Raw genomic sequence first — 24,353 nt, 5'->3', positions numbered from 1 at the left:
TCCGTCTTTGTCGCTGTCTGTCTCTTCTGTCTCTGCCACCCCCTCTCTCTCTCTGTTTTCTTTTCCTGTTTCTTTTTTTTCATAAGTACTTGTCAAACATTTGCTTTTTCAGTGTTTGAATGAGTATTAAAACATTCTACGGTGTTTGTGTGTAGGATTTAACTGTGTGCTTTGGTGATTCTTTTCTTATTTCCCGAGATTCTTTTCTACGTTTCTATATATTCATTTCGTCTTATCATAAAAGTTTACGTTTCTAGAAATGTGTTGAAGTCTCCGGTGTTTGCGTGTAAGTTTTCATTATGTCTAGCTCTTTCTCTCCATATTTCAAGTTCTATTCTCCTTTTCCTTTTTTTACTGTATTCATAAATCTACAATGTAAGGTCCATATTTATAATTGAATGGAGATGCTTTTCCTCTATTTTTACTCCACTCTCTTCCTCCTTTTCCTTCTCTAGAATTCGCTTCAGTTCCAGACTTTCACTCGCACAAATTCATTTACGCACACGTCCTTACGCTCTCCTCTCTTCTTCCAAGCCTCCTTCTCCCCGCTTCCCCACCACTTTCCTCCCCTAGCCTTAACCTTCCCCCAGTTTCCCTCCCCACCTCTCCATCACCCTTAGCAGCTCTTATTCAGTCGATCCACCCTACCCTCTTACTCACCCCTCCTTAATTTTTTTCCTCCCCACTACCCCACTTCCTTTCATCCCTTAGCGTCATCCTTTCCCCAACCTTTCTCCCCTCTTCCCAACCACCCTTAGTAAGCCCTGTTCACTCCATTCACGCACCACCACCTATCCTCACTCACCCCTTCACGTCTCTTCCTCCTCACTTCAATCTAAGTACCTTTATCCTTCCCCAACCTTCCACTCCACTTCCATACCACCCTTTCCATGCCTTATTCATTCCATCCATCCTACCCTTTCCTCACTCTCCCTTCGCGTCTCTTCCAGTCCTCTTAATTCCCCTTTCCTCCCATTCCCTCCCCTCCTCCCCACCACTTCCTCACCTATTCCCCATCTCAAATACTATCCCTTATTCACCCCATCCATCCTACCCTTTCCTCAATTTCCCTTCGCGTCTCTTCCAGTTCTCTTCCTCCCCCTTTCCTCCCACTCCCGCACCTCATCCCCACCATCTCCCCACCACTTCCTCACCTATTCCCCATCTCAAATACTATGCCCTATGCAATCCATCCACTCTACCTTATCCTTCCCCCCTTTTCCTCAGTTTCCTGGTTCTCTTCCTCCCCACCTCTTCCCCACCTCCTCCCCACGCCTCCCCAGCCGCGTTCGCCGCTGCCATGTTTAACTCGTTCATCTTGCGTGACGTGTCGTTAATTGGGACGTGATTGCCATGAATACTAATGGAAATAACTGTCATGCTGGTGATGGTGCTGTGGAGGGGGGGAGGGGAGAGGGGGTAGTGGTGGTGGTGGTGGTTGAGGGTAGGGGTGCTGGTGGTGGTGGTGGTACCGTAGTAGGAAGATGAGAAGGAAGAGAGGGTAGAGGAGGAAGAGGAAGAGAAGGAGGAGGAGGAAGAGGAGGAGGAGGAGAGGGAAGAGGAGAAGACATTGTTGTTGTTATTATTATTATTATTATTACTATTATTATTATTATCAGAAGTAGTACCGTAGTAAAAGTAGTAATATCAATGGTAGTAGTAGAAGTAGTAGTAGTAGTAGTAGTAATAGTAGTAGTAGTAGTAAAATAACAACAATAAGAGTAATAATAGTAGTAGTACCACCACCACCATCACCACCACCACCACGACCACCACCACCAACAACAACAACAACAACAACAACACAACCCCTCTCACGTCTCCCATACTCTCAGCTAATACAGACGGACGCAAGTAACACGGATTCTACATTTTTAAATCTCCGAAAATCAAGATTAATCCCTCGTTCTGGTCTCCCGGGCGTGTTTGGAAGACGTGAGGGGGAAGGGAGGAAGGGAGAGAAGGAGAGGGAGAAGGAGAGAGAAAGGAAAGAACGGAAGATGAAGGAGAGAAGGGGGAGGAAGGTTAGGAGAGCGAGAAATGGAGGAAGGGAGGAAGGGAGGACGTAGGAGAAGGAGAGGGAGGGAAGAGATGAAGGGAAGGAAGAGAGAGAGAGAGAGAGAGAGAGAGAGAGAGAGAGAGAGAGAGAGAGAGAGAGAGAGAGAGAGAGAGAGAGAGAGAGAGAGAGAGAGAGAGAGAGAGAGAGAGAGAGAGAGAGAGAGAGAGAGGCTGAACGGAAGGGCAGAAATAGAGAAATTAGGAAGAGAGAAAGGAAGGAAATGAGAAGGAATGTGATGATTGAAACAAAAGTGAAAAGGAAGACGAAGGAGTTAGATGAAAGTCGTAAATAAACAGGAAAGGAAAGAAGGGAAGGGAAGAGAAGTAATAAATGGCGAAAGGAATGAGGAGGAGAAAAAGAAGAGAGGGAAGTAAAGTTGAAAGTGATATAGAAAATGGATTAGGATGAGAGGGAAAGAGAAAATGATAGAAAGAAAAGCGAATGAAAAGTGAAAATGAATTAAGAAGTAAAAAGAAGGTAAAAAGATGAAGAATGAAGAGAAATTTGGAAGAGAGAGCAAATCCACATGCTGACAGACATGTGGATCAATCGATAGATAAATATAATGATGAATAGATAGATAGAGGGAAAACAACTTGAGTGAGAGTTTAGTTACCATGACAGCACAACACACAAGACCTGTTTTGCTCTCCCATCACTACTCTCCCCTCCCTTCCTTCCCTTCTGCCTTTCTTCTCTCCCTCCCCCTTTCCTTCCCTCCTTTCAATTCTTTTCCCTTTCCATCCCTTCCCTTCTCTTCTATTATATCTCCTTTCCTCCCTTTCTTCCTTCCTCTCCCGTCCTTTCCTTTACCTCACCTCCCTTCCATCCCTTCTGCCCTTCTGCCCTTCCCCCTTCCTTTCCTTCCTTCATTTCAGTTCTTTTCCCTTTCCTTCCCTTCCCTTCTATTTTCTCTCCTTTCCTCCCTTTCTTCCTTCCTCTCCCGTCCTTTCCTTTACCTCACCTCCCTTCCTTCCCTTCTGCCCTTCTTCCCTCCCCCTTCCTTTCCTTCCTTCATTTCTATTCTTTTCCTTTTCCTTCCCTTCCCTTCTATTCTCTCTCCTTTCCTCCCTTTCTTTCTTCCTCTCCTGTCCTTTCCTTTACCTTACCTCCCTTCCTTCCCTTCTGCCCTTCTTCCCTCCACCCCTCCTTTCCTTCCTTCATTTCTATTCTTTTCCTTTTCCTTCCCTCCCTTCTATTCTCTCTCCTTTCCTCCCTTTCTTTCTTCCTCTCCCGTCCTTTCCTTAACCTATATGCATCCATGAGTCTTTCCCCACCTACAAATTCCTTTTTCTCCTTCCCATTCTCCTCCATCTTTCTCAAACACCTGTAATATTGCTTTCCTCCCCATCAACACCTTCCCTCATCTTCCCTTACCTTAACTATATGCATCCATCACCTTCCTTTCCCACTGATCTCATTTTTCCTCCTTCCCTTTCCTCCCTACCTTTCTGAAACGCCTGAACCATTGCATTACTCGTATTCCCTTTCCTCCCTCCCTCCTTCCTTACTCTTCCCTACCTTACTTTATCTAAACGCATCCATGACTCTACTTCCCCACTTAAAATCCCTCTTTTCTCCTCCCCTTTCTTCCCCATATTCTTTCCTTCCCTTCCCTTCACACCCATCCACATCCTCCCTCCCTCCCTTCTTCCCTTCTCTTATCTTACCTAAACGTCTACATCAATTTTCTTCTTCAGTAATAACACCCACTTTCTCCTCCCCTTCGTTCCTTCCCCATCTGTACCATCCCCCCTCCATCACCAATCCCAACCTTCCTTTCCTTCTCTTACCTTACCTAACCTAAACTCTTTTAACGCTTTTTCCTCTCTCCTATATCTTCCATTCCCTTTCTTAAATGTTTGTACCACTATCCCACTCCCCTATACTCCCCATAACTGCTTTCAACAACCCCCCTTCTCTTCCCCAACCCGTGATAGCCTTTCCTCACAGTCCCCCAATTCTCATCTCTCCTTCCCCTTCCCTCACGCACCCTCTTCCCCTTTCCCCTTCTTCCTATTCCTTCCCCTTACCCACCCACCCCTTCACTCATGCCCACACCGCTACCCACCTTTCTCCCTGCCCCTAACCCACCATCTACACCACACACACCCATTCCCCATTCCCCCCTTACCCATACCCACTTTTCAACCCATCACTTTAATCACCCGCAACCCACATCCATCATCACCCTTACACGGATTTCTACTCACCCACACACTTACATCAACACCCCATCTTCATCCATCTTCACCTCCACAAACCACCCACACCGACACCCCCTTCCTCTCCCCCTCTCCCCTCATCCCACACTCAGCTTCCCTGCCCCTCACCCACTTCTACAACCCCCTTCAAACCTCCCCCTTCCCTACCCAACCCATATCCACACCCCATCCTCACCCCCTACACACCCTTTACCCTCTCCCCACATACATCCCCCTACACTACCCACTCCCCATGTCAGGATCTAGGCCCAGGGGGAGAGAGGGGAGGAGAGAGGGGGAGTAGCGGATGTGAGGGGGGGAAGGGAGGGAGTATCGGGTGTCAGGGGGGCTAGGGGAGGGGGGGAGGGAGGTAGCGGGTGTCAGGGGCTATCGACCGTGACACTCGGCTCGGGTTTAGTCTATTACACTTCGGCGGCCGTGTTTGTTTAGCCGCTTTAAAGAGCCTTTGTTTAGCGGCTTCAACAGGCTTAACACGAGACGCGGACTTCAAACGCGCTACGAGTTATATACGTGTTGCTGAATCCTTTTTGTGTATGTGTGTGTGTGTGTGTGTGTGTTTGTGACTGTGTGAGGAAAGGGGGGACGGGGGAGGGGGTGTTTGTGTATGTGAGGGGAGAATGTTTTTTTTTTAGTCTTTCTATGTGTGTGTGTGTGTGTGTGTGTGTGTGTGTAGTAGTAGTAGTAGTAGTAGTAGTAGTAGTAGTAGTTATAGTATTTGTTGTTGTTGTTGTTGTTGTTGTTGATATATTTGTTCTCTTGCAACCACTGGACACATTGAAACTAATACGACTGTCTTTTGTTATTGTTATTGTTAGTGGTGGTGGTGGTGGTGGTGTATTGTCTTTTTCTTCCTTTTGTTTTTGTTTTTGTTTTTTCAGAGTCGTGGTAATATTAATCACGATCCATTTTTGCGAAAATTTAAAGCGTGTTGATGTGGTTTTATGCTTTTTCCTTCAGATTATTTTTTGTTTTGAGACTTTCATTGTTGTTTTTTTGCAACTCAGTTTTTTTTCTATTTTTGCAACTTTCATCAATCTTTTACGTTAGCAACTTTAATTTTTTTGTACCTTTCATTTTCATTTCAACTTTCATTACTTTTTTATATTTTTGCAATTCATTATATTTTTTGCAACTTTCATTATTTTTTGCAACTTTCATTAATTTTTGCCACTTTCATTATTTTTTCCTCCCTGTAGCGCTTCGTTTTCGCGCTAAAAATATTCTCCTTTACAATTTTGCCCCCCATAAATTTATCTCCCCGTCAATAAATCCACTCACTCCATTATACACATACTCCCTCCCTCCCCGCTGCTGGGTACTATCTCCCCATCTCTCTCTCTCTCTCTCTCTCTCTCTCTCTCTCTCTCTCTCTCTCTCTCTCTCTCTCTCTCTCTCTCTCCTTTCTTCCTCCGTCTCTTTTTCCTTCTCCTCTTTCTTCTCCTGTTCTTTCTGTCCCTTCTTTCCCTTCTCTTTCTTTTTCCCCCATTCCGTCTTGTCTATTCTCTTCGTCACTGTCTAATTCTCTTTTCATCTTCTATTTCCTTCTCTTTCCTTTATCAATATTGTCCTCTTTTTCATTCCCTCTTCTTTTCCTCTTCCTCTGCCTTGTGTTTTACTGTCTATTTCCTGCTTCTCTTTCGTCTCTTCCGTCCGTTTTTAGTCATCTTATCCTTCTGTTTCCTCTTTTATCATCTTTTTCATGCACTCTTCTTTTCCTCTTCCTCTTTCTTCTTTATTGCTGTTCATTGCTTGTTGCCTTCCCTCTCTCCTCCCTCTCTCCCTCCCATTTGTTTTCAGTCAATCTATCCTCCTCCTCCTCCTCCTCGTCCTTCCCCTTCCTTCCCTCCCTCCCATTCATGCCCGCTCCGCCCATCACTTTCTCGTTACCAAGCTCACCTCCCCTTCCCTAATTTTCACCCCTCTTCCTCCCCTCCCTTCCCATCCTATCCCGTGCTGGCTGACCCCTCCCTCCCTCCCTCCCTTCTGCCTTCCTTCCTTCCTGTTTGTTCCATTCCCGTCACCTCCATTTTTTTCCTTTTGTCTTTTCTGTCTCTCGTTCTTTCTCGTCTTCTTTCTTTCTCCCTATTACTGTGCTTTCCTTCTTTCCTTTCTTTCCTTCTCTCTCTTTTTTTGGTTTCCTTTCCTCTTATTATGTCTGCTTTCCCATTCCTGCTCCTTCCATCTCTCTCTCTCTCTCTCTCTCTCTCTCTCGTTCCTTCTTTTTCCGTTCCCCTCTCATTCCCTTCCCGTCAGCTGTTCTGTTTCATCCTCTCCCGTCCCTTCTTCTTTGTTCTTTTTACCGTCTGTTCCACTTTTCCCGTCTCTCCCTGTCCCATTTTTATCCCCTTCCCATCCCTCCCAACCCACTCCCTTCTATCCACCTCCTCCCCTTCCCGTCCCTTGCAACACTTTCCCGTCCTTCCCAACCCACCCCCTTCTATCCACCCCCTGCCCTTCCCGTACCTTCCAACCCCCTCTCTTCCCGTCCCCTCCCTTTCTGTTCCCTTCCCGCCGGCATGTCCTCCCTCCCGCACACCTTTTCATCTGCCTTTGGACACTGTTCCCTTCCACCTGGCGGCCGCTCGCTGGCTGTCCCTCCTCGTCCCTTCCCCTTCCCTTCTCCCTCTCCCGCGGCGCCTCAACAGCCACCCACAGAGCCGTGCCGTCAGTTTGTCAGTATCGAAGTTCACTGTTTTAATGTTTGAGCTTTAGTTTGTTGCATCATTTGAACTTTTTTTTGAACGTGCCAGTCTATAGCGCCGGTAGGCTTTCTTGAGGGGCCTGGATGGTAGTCGGCCCCATCCCATCATGACGCAGGCAAGTGTTTGTGGTTTTCAGAGCTTAACATTTTATTTTAGTTATAGGTTTGATTTTTATTTTCAGCTGTCTTCTTTATTTTTAGCTTTATCTTTATTTTTTTGTATAAGGTGTGAAGTATATTATTTTATCTGAACATTTTTTTATATAATTATGGATTGTATTTTAGGAAGTTCTTTTTTTGGTAAAGTTATATATTTTGTTATGTTATAGATGGTTTTCTTGTTTTCTGAAAGGATTATTTTTTATGTGGTGTTAAATAGAGCAATATATTTTTCAGAGCTGAACATTTTATTTTAGTTATATTTTTTACTTTTATTTTCAGCTCTTTTCCTTATTCTTAACTTTATTTTTAGACTTTTAATTTTCAGCTTTGCGTCGGGTCTTCCTTTTTCGTTATTAAATCTCCCTTTATTATATTTTATTAGACCTCCGTTTATTATATCAAACGAACCTCTTTATCATTTCCCATTACTTTCCTTTTTATTGTCTTTTTTTTATAAATATTAGAACGTTTCACAATAGCACCCTTCAATTTCTCAACCAAACACCATTTTACACTCCACACCGTCATTGCTTTCTCATTCGTCCCTTTTTTTAATGTGGGACTTTCACATTTCAATAAGACCTTTTTTTCGCGTGCAGACCATGCCTTTGTAATATTAAACCTTCATTTCGTACGATTAAACTCTCCTTTGACTCCTTTATTGCCCGCTGGATGATCCTCTTTTAATTGCCGGCAAATATCCTCATAACGACGACTCTAGGTTTGGATTCGATTTCACTCTTTACTTCATTCCTCTACTTTTATTGTTTACTCGTTTTATCGGGCAAATATATCACAAGTAAATTAGCTTTCTCCCTTTTTGGTTTCCTTCATTTTGCTCGTGATTCCGACTTTTTCCTTCTTTGATTTTCCAGTATATTAAAACGCTTCATCTATCTCGAGCAAATATCTCCTTTCGTGCGTGTGTGTGTGTGTGTGTGTGTGTGTGTGTGTGTGCTCTGGTTTCATCTTTTCCGGCAGCTAACAGTATCTTCGTAATCTTGTTCTTTATTACTCTCTCTCTCTTTTCTAGTTTCTATTTTTCTTCAAGCACAAGAATACTTTTTTTTTTCTCATATTTACTTTTCATCACCATTTTTCATCATCACTATATTTTTTTCATCATTATCATCACATCATTTTTGCCGTCTCGTTCCTTTTCATTCTCTCTCGCCTCAAGTGTTCTCTCGCTATGTACTCAGAACTCGCGGATTTTCTTTTTTCATCTTATTTTTTCTTCTTTCTCATTATACTTTTCGTTATTATCATCGTATCACTTTTTATTGTTTCGTTTCTTTTCATTCTCTCCCGCCGGTGTTGTCTAAAGCTACGTGATCAGCGCTCGTGGCTTTTTTTTTTCTTTTTTTTCATTTTTTCTTTTTACGTTTTGGGAAATATCAAATTATCTCCTTCATACTCCCGTTCATACTTCTTCATACTTCATACTTAATTCATACTTCAAGCTTCCTTCATTCTCCTCGTTCATTTTCATTCATCTTCATATTTCATACTTCCTTCAAACTTCATACATTCAGCTTCATACTTCCTTCATACTCCTCGTTCACTTTCATTCCCTCCCGCCACAGTGTTGCCAATAGCTATGTACGCCGCCCCTGTGTGGTTTTCTTTTTATCTATTTTTTTTTATCTTCGTGCAAATATCAATTATCTCCGTCATACTCCCGTTCTTTACCTCACCGTCTCGCTAAACTTTTATTCAATTAGCGAGTGTTTGCGAATCTCACCTTTTTCTCTTCTCTCTCTCTCTCTCTCTCTCTCTCTCTCTCTCTCTCTCTCTCTCTCTCTCTCTCTCTTTGCTGCTTTTTTTTTATCATTTCAGGCCTTGCTTTTTTATGACCTTTCCCGCGAACGTCCTTTTTTTTGTTATTTTTTTGGGACCTAGACCCCGCCAGATTAAGGCCACTATTTTTCTTTTTATTTTAGACACCCTTGCCGTGAACTCTCATTTTCTTTCTCCTTCAGCTCCACTATTTTTTCTCCTAATGCTTCTCTTCATTGTCCTCCTCCTCCTCCTCCTCCACTTTTTAACTCTTCTTACTTCTGCTCCTCGTCATTAAAATCCTTCCTTTCTTCTTCTCCATCTGCTAATCCTCCTCCTCCTCCTCCTTCTCGTTTTCTCCTGCCTCTGCCTCCTCTTATTCTCCTATTCCCTTCTCTAATATCTCCTCTCCTATCCTTCCTCTCTTCGTCCATATTAGAGCTTACTTTCATCCCCTTCTTTCTATCCCTTCCATTCCTTCCACTCTTGCAAGCTCTTTTCCCTCACTCTCCTCCTCTTCCTTTTCCTTTTCTTCCTCTCTTCCCTTTTTCTCTACCGGCTTCTCCTTCCCATCCTTCCTTTCTATCCCTTCCATTCCTTCCACTCTTGCAAGCTCTTTTCCCTCACTCTACTCCTCTTCCTTTTCCTTTTCTTCCTCCTTTCCCTTTTTCTCTACGGCTTCTCCTACCCACCCTTCCATCCCTTAAATTCTCCTTCCTTACAAATACTTAACCTCATTCATCTTCATTTTCCATCTTTATTTCCTACTTCCATTCCTCTCCTTTTCCACTCTCCCCAACACTGAACCTCTCCTCCTCCTCCTCCTCCTCCTCCTCCTCGTTCCCATCCTTCACCTCTCATATGCTTACTTATCTTAATACTCCTAAACTCTCTCTCTCTCTCTCTCCCACCCTACCTCTCACTTACCTTCTCTTACGTCAACAGTCTCTCTCCCTCTCCCTCTCCCTCCCTTGCTCACTTCCACACACACACTCTCACCCTCTCACCACACTCTTTACTTTTCGTTACACTCTCACTAACTCCCAATCTCCTCCCACTCGCCCGGTCCGCCTCTTCCTCCTTCCCCTCCCCCTCCTACTACTACTACTACTACTACTACTACTCCTCGTCCTCTACTCTGGTATCCTTCTGTTATCTCTGTTCCTCTTTCCCTTATCTGCACCCTTCCTTTCTCCCTCTCCTTTTTTCTTTCTCTTTTTCTCTGCGTTACTGCCCTCCCTATTCTCCCACTTCTTTATTTGTTAACTTCCTCCCTTTATCCCTTTCCATCCTCTCTATCTCCTTCTTTCTCTGTTATCTTGCTCTCTCTTTCTCCCTTTATCTGTATCTCCTTCTTTTGTCTCCCTTCTTCCTCCCTTCTCTACATTTCTCCTTTCTCCTGCCCCCTAACCCCTCCTCCGCTGACTCCCTTCCTTCCTACTGCTCCTCTCTCCTCCCTTCCTTCCTCCCCCTATCTTCGTTCTCTTCCTCCCTCCCTCCCTTCCGAGTGGTCTCAGGAGCCTCTTCACTCATAATACAGAGCCAACAAACGGCCCAGCTTCAATTAGTTTCGCCGTTTCGTTTCAGATCCAAAAAGCCAAACATTTCAGCCCTACTGCCTCTCTCTCTCTCTCTCTCTCTCTCCTCCTCGTCCCCCACCTCCTCCATGTTTACCGTTCTCCCACTTTCTCGCATATCCACCCCATGTGTGTGGGTGTGTGTGTGTGTGTGTGTGTGTGTGTGTTGTATGTATATATATATTTGTAGTTTTGAATGTGCATCTCTGTCTGTCTTTCAGCGTATCTTTGTGTCTGTTTGTCGTTTTGTCTGCCTGTCTGTCTATCTGTCTGTATAGGTCTATCAGTCCATCTGCCTGTGTGTCTCTGTGCCTGTATATGTATTTGTCTGTCAGTCTCTGTGTAGGTCAATCAGTTCATCTGCCTATGTGTCTCTGTGCCTGTATATGTATCTGTCTGTCTGTCTGTCTGCCAGTGCGCCAATCTCTGCCTTTCCCTCCCCACTGTCCATCACCCTGTCAGCTCCTCGGCCTCTGTGATACTCTACCCAACTTTTTTTCTCTTTTTAACCTGTCCTCTCTTAGGGATGGAGTGAACACAAGAACTGTATATACGAATACGAATAAGAATACTTCACATTCCAACGAATACGCATACGAATTCGAATATACTGAAATGGTTTTAATTCGAATACAAATACGAATACTGGAAATTATTCATGAACACTTTTCATTGAAAATACCTTCTTGACGCAACTGAGTGTAGTAGAACTTTCTGAAGTTATGGAACAGTAAAAATGAGCTCATGAACACACAGTCAGCGTTCTCACTGGCAAGTGGCAACGAGTCAGCCGCGCTGTCAGTCTACGAGTGTGAACCCTGTACTGTACACGACGATTACACGTCCGCCCAGCAGGAGGTTAGGGTTAAGGAACAACGTTCGGCTGTTATTTCTGATAATAAATTTTGAAGTATTCGTCAAATTATTGGCAGAATACGAATACTTTCCCCTTGTATTCGAATACGAATGAGAATACTTTGATTTTTATCAATATTTATTCGAATACGAATACTTTCCCCTTGTATTCGAATACGAATGAGAATGCTTTGATTTTTATCAATATTTATTCGAATACGAATACACCAAAAGACGGTACTCGACTGTGTTCGAATACGAATACCGAATATGAGTACCCCCTCCCTGCCCTCTGTGTCCATTTGTTACCCTCGCAACATCAACAGAAAATACTGCAAGAAACAAACACTTCAAAATCATGCAACTCACCCACAAACGGAAGAGGAAGAGAAGGTGAAAGGAAAATGTGGGAAGGAAAGGAATAAAAAAGAGAGGTGGAGGGGGAGAGTTCAGACACTTTAGGTACCATGACAGCAATGAAAAACAAGCCAAGTCACTGTCCCATCGCTGGTCTTACTTCCCGGACTCTCTTCACTTCCCTACCTCATATTTCCCTTCCCTTCGCTTCCTTTTTCATTTATTAACATTGACGCAAACGAGTAGTTATTATAATCTACTTATCCATCACTGTTCTTACTTTCCTGTCTCTCTCCGTTCCCTTCCTTCCCTTCCTTTCCCTCCCTTCACTTCACTTCTCTTTACTTAACAGAAACACTAACAAAGAATATTTCAAATTTACTTTCCCATCACTGTTCTTAATTTCCTGTCTCTCTCCTTCCCTTTTTCCCTTCTATTTCATCCTTTCCCTTTCCTTTGCTTTCCTTTCCTTTCCTTAAAATTATCAGAAATGGGAAGTTGTTATAATTTGCTTTCCCATCACTGCTCTTTCTTCCCTTCTTCCCTTCCCTTTACCTTTCCTTTCCTTTCCCTTCCTTTCCTCTCCACTCCCTTTCCTTTCCCTTCCTTTTCTTTCCCTTCCTTTCCTCTCCATTCCCTTTCCTTTCCTTTCCCTTCCTTTCCTCTCCATTCCCCTTCCTTTCCTTTCCCTTCCTTTCCTTTCCGTTCCTTTTCTTTCCCTTCCTTTCCTCTCCATTCCCTTTCCTTTCCCTTCCTTTCCTTTCCTTTCCCTTCCTTTCCTTTCCCTTCCTTTCCTCTCCATTCCCTTTCCTTTCCCTTCCTTTCCTCTCCATTCCCTTTCCTTTCCCTTCCTTTCCTTTCCCTTCCTTTCCTCTCCATTCCCTTTCCTTTCCCTTCCTTTCCTTTCCCTTTCTTTCCTTTCCCTTCCTTTCCTCTCCATTCCCTTTCCTTTCCCTTCCTTTCCTCTCCATTCCTTTTCCTTAAATTTATCACAAACGAGAATTAGTTATAATTTACTTTCCCATCACTGCTCCTACTTCCTTTCCTCCCTTCCCTTCCCCTAACATTAATACCAACGAGAAGTAATGCAATAGAACACAAACACAATTCTCAAAGGAACAAGAAAAGATATTTGCTGATGACACGACCAAGAGGAATCGAACACGTGACCAGCAGGCCTCTCAGTCAACCAGTCAGCCACTCAGCCAGTCAGTCAATTAGCCAGCCAGTCAGAAAGCCAATCACTCACACAGTCAGTCAGCCAGCCAACCACTTACTCAGCCCTTCAACCAGACAATCAATTCAGTCACTCAGCCAATAAGTCAGTCAGTCAGTCAGTCAACCAGTCACCCACCTACCTAGCAAGCCAACCAGTCACTCAACCAGCCAGCCATTCAGCCAACCAGTCAACCATCCAGTCAGTCAGTCAGCAAGCCACTCACTCAACCACTCAGCCAGTCATCCAATCAGTCAATCAGTCAGCCACCCAGTCACCCATCCACTCAGCCAGTCACCCACCCAACACCCAACCAGCCACTAAGTCAATCAGTCACCCAGTCACCCACCCTTTGAGCCAGCCAGCCATTCAGCCTCATCACAGCAGGAGAGAAAGGAGCCATTAACACCGTCCCATCACCGCCCCGCCCCGCCACCACCTGTACAGTTCCGGTGTTTGCCTGACGGGCGGGTCAACACACTGCCCGGGTAAAGAGGCTGAGGCAAGACACACACCCTCGTACGGACGCTGCCTGCTCTCTGTATGTGTGTGTGTGTGTGTGAGGGGGGAAGGTTTGTGTGTTCTGTTGGTTTTCATTTTTAGTGAGTGTGTATCTGATTTTTGTTTCATTTTTTTTCTTTTTGGTTTGATTTTATACATTTCACCATCAGAGACTCATTCACACACACACACACACACACACACACACACACACACAATAACACCAGCACCCCCACCACCCTCGGCAGAAATGTTATATTATGCAAACACTGTACGTAAGAGGAGGAGGAGGAGGAAGAGGAGGAGGAGGAAGCAGGAGGCAAAAGATGGCGTCCACTTGTCGATAATGAGACTGCTCGTAAATGTTTTGCCGCTAATGCATAACCTGGTGAACGAGGAGGAGGAGGAGGAAGAGGAGGAGGAGGAGGAGGAGGAGGAGGAGGCTATGGTGCCCTTCTTCCTGCTTTCAAGTAATTGGGTGTGTGACTTTTCTTTCCTTTTTCATCCCATTACGTTTGATGAGAGAGAGAGAGAGAGAGAGAGAGAGAGAGAGAGAGAGAGAGAGAGAGAGAGAGAGAGAGAGAGAGAGAGAGAGAGAGAGAGAGTAAAACTTGTAAAAAAATAACTGATAAGAGATTACGAGAAACCAAAAAATCGGATAAAAAAAATTACCAAAAATATGAGATAAAATTCGAAAGGGAAGAGTAATAACACACACACACACACACACACACACACACAACAGAATATTCATGTACGGCACCACACGATCACACGCACACGGCCTGATGATACTTGTTAAAAACGTGTTTGCTCTCTCTCTCTCTCTCTCTCTCTCTCTCTCTCTCTCTCTCTCTCTCTCTCTCTCTCACACACACACACACACACACACACACACACACACCGATGGAGAGATAATCAACGCTTTGAGATTTACTGATAAGAGAACACGTAAACAGGGTATGAAAGTAGAGAGAGAAAGAGAGAGAGAACAGAGGGAAGGGGAGGTAGAGAGGAGGGGAGAGAGAGAGAAATGTGGGCCTGGTAGGGGGGGAGGGAATGGGTCTTCTGCCGGGAGTGGAGGGGGAGGGGAGGAGAGCTGGTTAGGGGACTGTGTTGGGATGGGGATGAATGAGTGGGGTGATGGATGTAAATAGGAATGGATGAAGGGATGGGTGGGAGAGAGAGAGAGAGAGGAGTAATATGGGGGGTGTGGACGCCCCATTTCTCTCTCTCTATCCTCTTTCCGGCATCTTTATTCTTCTCTCCCTCTCCCTCCTCCCTCTCCCCTCCTCCCTCCCTCCCTCTTCCACTCACAACTCACTCTGAATCTGTCACGCAATCCCACTTTTCCACTTACACACACACACACACACACACACACACACACACATAGAGAGAGAGAAGTGGATGATAAGGAAGAGAAAAATAAAAAGATGAAGGAAAAGGAAATGAAGGAAAAGGAAATAGAAGAAGAAGAAGAAGAAGAAGAAGAAGAAGAAAAAGAAGAAGAAAAAGAAGAAAAAAAAAGAATCGTGGGAAAGGAAGGAGACAAGGAGTGAGAGAACGAGGAAGCGGAGGAGGATGAGGAGGAAGTGGAGGAGGAAGAGGAGGAGAGAAGAGTGAAGGAGGGAGAGGCTGAATAGGCCTACAGGGGAGAGGGAGAGAGGAGGAGAGAGAGAGAGAGAGAGAGAGAGAGAGAGAGAGAGAGAGAGGAGAGAGAAGGAAGGAGGGAGGCGAGGGAGAAGAGAGGGGGAGGGTAAACAAGGGGGAAGGAGGAAGAGGAAGAGGGGAAAGGGAGAAGGGAGGTCATTAGTAAGGAAAGGGAGAGAAAGGGGAAGAGGGAGGGAGAGGGGAAACGAGGGAAGGAAGGAAGAATAAGGGGGAGAGGGAGAGAGAGAGAGAAGTGGTCATCAATGAAGAGAGAGAGAGAGAGAGAGAGAGAGAGAAAGAGGGGGAACAAGTGGATGGGTAGAGGGGAGTAAAGGGAAGGAAGAGGGGGGAGTGGAGTGGTCATAAGTGGAGGAGAGGAGAGAGGGAGAGAGAGAGAGAGAGGGGGGGAGGAGGTGAAGGGGAGTGGTCATTAGAGAGGGGAGGGAGAGAAGGAGAGAGAGGAAGAGGGGAAGGAAGAAGGGAACAGAGGAGGGGAGTGACCATCAGTGGAGAGAGAGAGAGAGAGAGAGAGAGTGGGGGGGGGGGCGGGAGGGAGGATATGAAGAAGAGGAGAAAGGAGGTGGGGGGTCATCAGAGAGAAGATGGAGGGAGAGGGGAAAGAGGGTAAGAGGGGAGGGAGGGAGGGACGGGAGGGGGTGAGGGGGGGGGCGGTCATCAAGGTGTTTGCAGTAATCTCACCTTGTTTGACCTCATCAGGAGAAGGACTTGGACTACACACACTCCTTCCAGAGGCCTGCCACTTATAGGACCCCTCCCTCCCCCTCCCCCCCTTCCCTTCCCTCCCTTTTCTCTCATTCTTTCGTCTCTTCTTTTCTTCCTCCTCCTGTGTTTCTCTTCATTCCTCTCTTCCTTCATCCCTCTCTCTTCCTTCCTGTGTTCCGTTTTTCCTTTCTTCCTCTCTTTCTTTCTCCCTGAGGTTTTTTTTTATTTCCTTCCTCCCTCCCTCCCCTTTCCTTCCCTTCTCTTATTTCCTCCCCCCGCTCTCTCCTCCCCTTCCTTTTTTTCTTTGGTTCTGTTTTGTCTTCCTTTCCTCCTTCTTCATTTCCTCCATTCACTTCCTACCTCCCTTTCTTCCTTCTTTCCTTTCCTTCCTTCCCCTCTCACTCATTTTCTTTCCTCTCTTCCCTCCACTCTTCCTTCTTTCCTCTCTCTTTTGACATTATATCTATCTTCTTTATTTCTATCTATCTACCTAATCGTGTTCTTTTATCCTTTTATCTATCTATTAATGTATCTATCTGTCAATCCATCTGTCTGTCTGTGTGTATCTGTCTATCTAACTAACTAATTAAATTGCTAAAACTAATCAACTAACTCACTAACTAACTATCTATTTATTTAACTATCAATCTATCTCTTTCTCTCGTGTAATAATAAGTAATTTTGCGCCATCATTTTTCCCTAACATCAGGAGGGAGTTAGTCGTCTCTCTCTCTCTCTCTCTCTCTCTCTCTCTCTCTCTCTCTCTCTCTCTCATAGTATATTATATTTGTGTGTGTCAGTCTTTCAGTCAGCGTTGTGTCGGGCTTCGGAGAATATTCATAATGTCAATGTTTCCTGCGAGCTGTGATTCCCTCTTTTAATCTCCTCAGCACCCTTTTTTTTTTTTGCATTACTTATTTTTTTAGGTGTGTGTGTGTGTGTGTGTGTGTGTGTGTGTGTGTGTGTGTGTGTGTGTTCGAGGTCAGGTCACCTTCTTCTCCTCCTCTTGCTCTTCTCTGCCTGTCCTTTCCTTGCTGTCTGACCTCTGCCCTTCTCTTTGCCACCTCCTTCTCCTTTCTATGTATTCCTATGTATTTCTTCGCCTATTCTTTTATGTCTGTCCTTTCCTTGCTGTCTGACCTCTGCCCTTCCTGTCCCCTCCTTCTCCTCCTCTTTTTCTGTCTATCCTTTCCTTGCTGTCTGACCTCTGCCCTTCTCTTCCTACTCTTCTCTGTCTATTATTTCCTTGCTGTCTGACCTATGCCCTTCTTGTCTCCTCCTCCTCCTCCTCCTCCTCCTACTCCTCTTCCTGCACCACCTATTCCTTCGCCGCCGCCACCGCCCAGCTCATCAAAGATTCAGTGTGTTTGATTTCGTAAGCTCTTTAGCGACAAGAGAATAGTGTAGTCCAGGCCGCTCTCTCCGCCGCCCTGTGTGTGTGTCTCGCGTCAAGAATTAATCGTGGCTCGCTTTTTTAGGTTATTTTTTTATGTTTTTTTTTTCTTTCTTTTACACGCTCGTTTCTTTCGTTTTGTTTGCTTGCTTCAGGATTACTTATGTCTGTCTGTCTGTCTGTCTCTCTCTCTCTCTCTCTCTCTCTCTCTCTCTCTCTCTCTCTCTCTCTCTCTCTCTCTCTCTCTCTCAACCTTACCTCCTCCCCGTATTTTTCTCTCCTATATTTACTCTCCCTTATTAACTAACTCTCTCTCTCCTCACGTTCTTGGTTCTCCTTCTCTTTCTCTCCCCTCCCTCCTCCTTTTTTTCTCTCTTCTCCCTTCCTCCTCTTTTGACCTCTCCCTTTCCTTTCTTCCTTTATGTACCTTCATCTATCGTTTTTTTTTCATTTCCTAGCTATTTTCACTCTCCCTCTCTCTCTCTCTCTCTCTCTCTCTCTCTCTCTCTCTCTCTCTCTCTCTCTCTCTCACGGAGCAAAGCAAGGCCATTTAATACTCCTTCAAATCCACGACATTTCACCAACTTAGGGAGAGAGAGGAAGAGAGAGAAGTGTGTGGCGTGGTTGCTAAGAGGGGAGGAGGAGGAAGAGGAGGAGGAGGGGGAGGAGGGAGTGTCTCGGAGGTAACAGATTGCGTGGTACATGTTAGTGTGTGAGGAGGAAGAGGAGGAGGAGGAGGAGGAGGAGGAAGCTCATTTCAAGGCAGTTTAGTTGGAGGAGGCGAGAAGTGAAGGGAGGAAGGAAGGGAGGGAGGGAGTCTGGTGCAGTTGGAGAATAAGAGAGGGAAAGGGGAGGAGGAGAAGAGGGAAGTGAAGAAGGAGGTGAGTCTGATTTAGTTGGAGAGGAAGAGGAGAGGGAAGTAGAAGAGGCTGTGAGTCTGGTTAACTTGGAGAATGAAGGAGGAAGAAGAGGGGAAGGAAAGGGAAAGGGAAGTGAGGGAGGATGTGAGCCTGATTTACTTGGGGGAAGAAGAGAAACAGAGGTGGAAGAAGAGGGGAGGAAGAAGCGAAGAAAGGAAGGGTTGAGGGGGTAAGTGTTTTAACTGACGAGAGCAAAGTTTAGCGTGAGGGAAAGGAGAGCATGGGCAGTGGGAAGGATGTTAGGAAGTGCCATCCATAAGAGAGAGGAAGGGAAAAGTTGGAAAGTTTCGTTTAGTCGGCGCAACATCTGTGGTCATATGCCGGAGAGACAGAAGGGGAGGGAATTATAGGAGAGGAAGGGAGGGAAATGGGGAGCAGAAAGGTGAAGGGATGAAGTATAATGTGAAGAGATAGATAGACAGACAGACAGATATAAAGACAGAACATATAATTTATCCATACCCTTTTAACACACACACACACACACACACACACACACACACACACACACACACACACACACACATTGCCGTCGAAACAACTCCTACACACACACACACACACTGGAAACATATGTAACACGCCTCAATACACTGTGATCCAATATCCGTTACTCGCCTTTCTTCATCTCTCGCTTATCCGGACTCACCCTCGCTTATCCGGACTCGCCCTCGCTTATCCGGACATTCTTTTGTTTATCCGGACTCAGCGAGCGTGGACTTATATGACTCTGCCCCAGCTAATAAGATTCTGACCAAACATACGACAAGGATAAGACAACCTCGCCCAGCCAATCAGCCAGTCAGCCAGCCGGTCAGCCATCTAGTCAGTCAGCCAGTCAGCTAGTCAGTCAGTCAAACATAAAGCCAATCAGTCATCCAGTCAGCTACCTACTTAGTCAGTCAGTCAGTTAACCAGTCAGTCATCCAGTTAGCCATCCATAAAGCTACCCCGTCAGTCAATTGGCCAGCCAGTTTGGTCAGTCAGTCAGTCAATTAGTCAGTGAGCCTTTCAGTTAGTCAGTCACCCAACCAGCCAGACAGAGAGCCATTTAGTCAGTCAGTCAGTCAGCCAGCCAACCAAGACAGTCACTCAGCCAGCCAGACAGTGTCATTTAGTCAGTCAGTCAGTCAGTCAATCAGTCAGTAAATCAGTCACTCAGTCAGCCAGACAGTGAGCCATTTAGTCAGTCAGTCAGTTAGTTAGTCAGCCAGTCAGTAAGTCAGTCAGTAAATCAGTGAGTCAGCCAACCAAGACAGTCACTCAGCCAGCCAAGACAGTCAGCCAGTCATTTAGTCAGTCAGTGAATCAGTCAGCCAGCGAGCCAAGACAGTCAGCCAGACAGTCAGTTCGCCAGTCGCCGGTCAATCAAACACTAAAGCAATTAAACGTGAAAATTATGTATGATTCTCGTATGTGTGTGTGTGTGTGTGTGTGTGTGTGTGTGTATTTAATCCTCCGGGGACGCCACATGTACAGGTCACATAATTTTCCCACCAAGCTCTGCCCCCCCCCCTTTCAAATCCCCCCTCCCCTCTCCCCCTGTCGCCTTCCCCCTCCCCTAACCCTCCTCAACACCCCGACACAAGCCAGAGCAAACCGTCACACACACACACACACACACACACACACACACACACACACACACACTGCAGCCCCTCCCTTTTGTCCCTTTAAGAGTAGAGTGTTTGTTGTATCATCCCTTCCTTCCTCCTCCTCCTCCTCCTCTTCCTCTCCCATCCCTTTCCCAGCTCCGATCTTTCCTCTCATCCGCATCCCAATTCTGTGTCTCCGTTCAAACTAAACATGTCCGCGTGTCCTACCCTCTCATTTTCCTCCCGTTCCACCCTTCCCAACGTGTCCTTCGACCCACCCTTCCTCCCGTCCCTTCCCCGTCCCGCCCCGGTGCTCCCGTCCTCAATATTTTCCGCTAAGTGTTGACAGACGCCTCGAGCACAAATAGGCGACCGGCGCTCTATGATGAAGCTGCAAGGGAGCCAATTTTTTCTCGTATCTCAGAGGACTCGCACAGCCCAGTCCCAGCCCCTTCACCCCAGCCTCAGCCCTACCCAGCCCAGCCACCACACCAGCCCTCTCCAGTTTGTTTAAAGAGAGATCGAAGTCTGCGAAGTGTCCCATGGGTGCGTAAGGGGCGGGAGAGGAATGGGGGTAGAGTAGGGGAGGACATATGTATAGCGGAGGGAGAGGATGGGCATAGTAAGGGAGGGTATGGGCCTATAGGGAAAGGAGACAAGGGGAGAGGGTATGTAAGGGGAGGGAAAGGGGAGTGATGTGGGAAAGCGACTGACTGGTTGACTGACTAACTGACTGACTGGTGATGGTAGCAAGGGGAAACGCATACTATGAAAGGAACAGTGATTGGAAAATAGAAGAGGAAAGAGGAGGAGGAAAAGGAGAAGGAGATAAGAGGGTAAGGCGACTGACTAACAAGTGATGGAAAAGACTGATTGGAAAGAGGTAACGAAAGGAAATGCATAATAGGGAGGAAATTATGATAAGGAAATGGCGGAATGATGATAGAATATGCAAGGGAAAAGAACGAGGTGATGGGTAACTCATGAAAATAAATTAAATGGTGTGTGAAGGACCTGTGGAGGGTATGAGTTGATGAATGGAAGAGTGGATGGGAAAGGGTACAGAAACGACGGGACGGGGGAAGGGGGAAAGGCATAGAATAAAGGAAAATTATATGATAGATGGAAAGAAGGAAAAAAAGGAAGGGAGGAAGGAAGAGAGGGTAATTAGAAGTGATAAAGGAAGGACAACATTGGAAGGAAGGAAGGGAAAAGGGAGAAAGAATAAGGGGATAGGAAAGAAGGAAGGAAAGAAGGAAGGAAGAAAGGACGGAGGAAAGGAAAAGAGGAAAAAAAAAATCAAGAAAGAGTGACAGGGCGAGATAAGATTACAACAAAACAAGAGAAGGGAAGAAAGGAAGGAAAAAGAAAGGGAAGAATATGAAAGCAGCCAAGAAGACGACACATAGAGGAAGGAAAGATGGATGGAAAATGAAACGAGGAAAGAAGGGAAAAGACGAAGGAAGGGAAGGAAGAGCAAATGGACAAGACAAGAAGAAAAGGAAGACAGGAGGGCAGGAGGAGAAGACAAGAAGCAGAAGACAACCAGCACATCAATCTCGGCATAATACTTAAGTTTCCCCTTCGTATTTGAGTCCCCCATCGCGCATCAGCCTCAGCCCCGCGGGACATCTGTGGCTGCCGGGGCGGGGTGGGGCGGGACGGGGCGGCGACAATAGGGGGCCGGGTGAGGAGCGGGGTCGGCGGGGCACAATGCGGCCCCATTAAACATTTAAATACCCCAATTATGAGACACAATATCCGCCGCCCCCCTCACGCCACCTTGGTTAATGAGGTGCGGGAAAGGGGAGAAGGGAGGGGAGGGGAGGGGAGAGGGGAGATGCGGTAGAGAGAGGAGGATAAGAGAAAGGGAAGGGGAGGAGATCGGGGAGGGTGGGAGTGAATGGGATGGGAAGGAAATGGAGTGGGCAAGGGAGAGGGAATGGGAGGGGATGGGGAGAGTAGGAGAGGGGGAAATGGGGAGGAAAGGAGAAGAGAGGGGGAGAGGGGAAAGGGAAGGAGAGGGAAGGAGGGAAGGGGAAGGGGGTGGGGAGGGGAAGAGAAGAAGGGAAGGGGAGAGTAGGAGAGGGGGAAATGAGGAGGAAAGGAGAAGAGAGGGGGAGAGGGGGAGGGGAAGGAGAGGGGAGGAGGGAAGGGGAAGGGGGTGGAGAGAGGAAGAGAAGAAGTGAAGGGGATGGAGAAAGGGGAGGAGAGGGAAGGGGGAGGGAAAGGAAGGCGAGAAGGGGAGGGGAGAAAAAGGGGAGGGAAAGAAAAAGGGAAGGGGTGGAGAAGAGGGGAGGAGAGGGAAGGGGGAGGGAAAGGAAGGCGAGAAGGGGAGGGGAGAAAAAGGGGAGGGAAAGAAAGAGGGAGGGGGGGTGAGTTACCTTATTCTTCTCCCCTTATTCCTTTTTCCTTCCTTTTTTTAATACTTTTCTTCTTTTTCTCCTTTCCTTCCTTATTTTTTTTTTATCTCGCTTCTTCCTTTGCAATCTGAACCCTCTCTCCCTCTTTTCCCATTTCCCTCTTTTATTTCTTTTTTCTTAGCCCTCTTTTTCTCCTCTATATTACGTAGCTCCACTATTTTTTTCTTCTTTTCCTTCTCTCTTCCTCCTCCTCTTCTTCCTCCTTTTCTCTTTCAATATGCCTTTCTCTCCCTTTCAATATGTCTTTCTCTCCCTTCCTTGACTTTCTACCCTCAACTTAATACTCTCTCTCTCTCTCTCTCTCTCTCTCACCAAGACAAGCAGACTACAAGGACCTCGAGGCGATCGGTAAGAAAATATAATTGGCTTTTTTTCCGTCTCTCTCTCTCTCTCTCTCTCTCTCTCTCTCTCTCTCTCTGTCCCACTTTTTTCCCTTTCTCTCATTTCATTATCAGCCTGACCTCGCCGATAAGAAATATTAAGAAGCGTGTGATATTATTAGATTATATGACCATGGCTGTGTGTGTAGGTGTGTGTGTATGTGTGTGTGTTTGTCTATGGTTTTTATCTCTTATCTTAATACAGTTGAGGCCATTTATAGCTCTGAGGACGGGTGGCTCAGTGGGTTTGGTGCCCGGCTCGCGAGTTCGATCCAGGCTCACCGCGGAGGCTTTGGGCGAAGGGCAGCGCTTTCTCGTAACGCTGACTGAGCTGTTTGTTCCTGGCTACTCTATCGGAGGGATTATTTGGCTATCCTTGATCACCTTTTACAGCTTACAGTCATTCTTGCATACACACACACGCGCGGATACACACATAAAATACACACACACACACACACACGCACACACACGCACACACGAAAGACCTTCACCCCGTTTACACAAGAAACCAAATAAGAAATGAAAACGGAAGAAAGAAAGAAAGAAAGAAAGAAAGAAAGAAAAAGCATATTAGGCAAAAAACAGGAACCACCAAAATCCAATACACATGAAATCAAAATCGACGACCATAAGTTAACGCAAAATAAATAAAAAAAATTGGGCAGAAGGAAAATAAAACAGCCATCCCTTAATTACGCCAGAGAAACTCACACTTTCAATCACACGAGAGCAATTACCTGTGCGTGAGAGGTGTAATTAGGTGTCAATCGCAGGCCAACAGGTGATAGGGTCTTGAAATTGGGCAGGTGAGGGGTCGTGAGGGGAGAGAAAGAGGGGAGAGAGAGAGAGGAAAGGAATGAAGGGAAGAGAAATAGGGAAGCGAAGGGAGGGAATGTGGAGGGAAGGATCAGGGAGAGGAAAGTGAAATGAGGAGGAAAAGAAGGGGAGAGGAAATTAGTGAGAGGGAAAAAGAGGAGGAAAAAAAAGAGGGAAGGGAGGATGGGTGAAATGAATGGAGGAATATATTATTGTAAGAGAGGAAGGAAGGAAGGAAGGAAGGAAGGAAGGAGGAGGAGGAGGAGGAAGGAAAATAAAGGAGGAAGTTGGAAAAGAAGATATGAATGACACACACACACACACACACACACACACTAGCCGAGAGAGAGAGAGAGAGAGAGAGAGAGAGAGAGAGAGAGAGAGAAGACACAGAAGATTCATCGCCTCCTACATCTTACAGTTTTCTTTCCTTTCCTTCCCTCCTCTTCCTCCTCCCTCCCTCCTGCTTCTCTTCCTCCTTCTCTTCCTCCCTCTCTTACTCATCTCACTTCCTCCTCCCTCCTCCCTCCTTCTCCCTGTCTCCTCTTTCTCCCTCCCTTTTTTTTTCCCTTTCTCTTCCCCTCTCCCTCTCTTTCTCACCTCCTCTCTCTCTTCCTTCGCCTCTCTCCCTCCTTTCTCTTTTCCTCCTTTTCTCACTCCCTCCTCCATCTCTTCCCTCCTCCTCCTCCTCCTTCTTCCCGCGAACTTCCTGCAAAAGGCTTCCACTCCATTTTACGGGAACAAGTTATTGCCAGATGTGAGAAATTGTTTAATAACTTGAATATTAATCTTGGACTGAACAGGTGGTAGTGGTGGTGGTTGTGGTGGTGGTGATGGTGGTGGTGATAGTGGTGGTTGTGGTGGGTGGTGGTGGCTGTGGTAGTGGTGGTGGTTGTGGTGGTGGTGGAGGTAGTTGTAGTAGCAGAAGTAGTAGTAGTAGTAGTAGTAGTAGTAGTAGTAGTAGTAGTAATATCCGCAGTAGTAGTGGTGATAGAGGTGACTATGGAGGTGGTAA

General features: G+C 46.0%; 1 protein-coding gene across 2 annotated transcripts in view; it reads right to left on the bottom strand.

Annotated features, from left to right (window-relative positions):
- The window catches only part of LOC127003855 (protein rolling stone-like), a 77,454-nt gene that overhangs the window by 36,687 nt on the left and 16,414 nt on the right, over positions 1–24,353 (bottom strand). The gene's annotated exons all lie outside the window — the stretch shown is intronic.

This window comes from Eriocheir sinensis, chromosome 26 (genome assembly GCF_024679095.1).
Source record: "Eriocheir sinensis breed Jianghai 21 chromosome 26, ASM2467909v1, whole genome shotgun sequence".
Taxonomy (NCBI): Eukaryota; Metazoa; Arthropoda; class Malacostraca; order Decapoda; family Varunidae; genus Eriocheir; species Eriocheir sinensis.
This window is presented reverse-complemented; position numbering and strand designations above follow the sequence as displayed.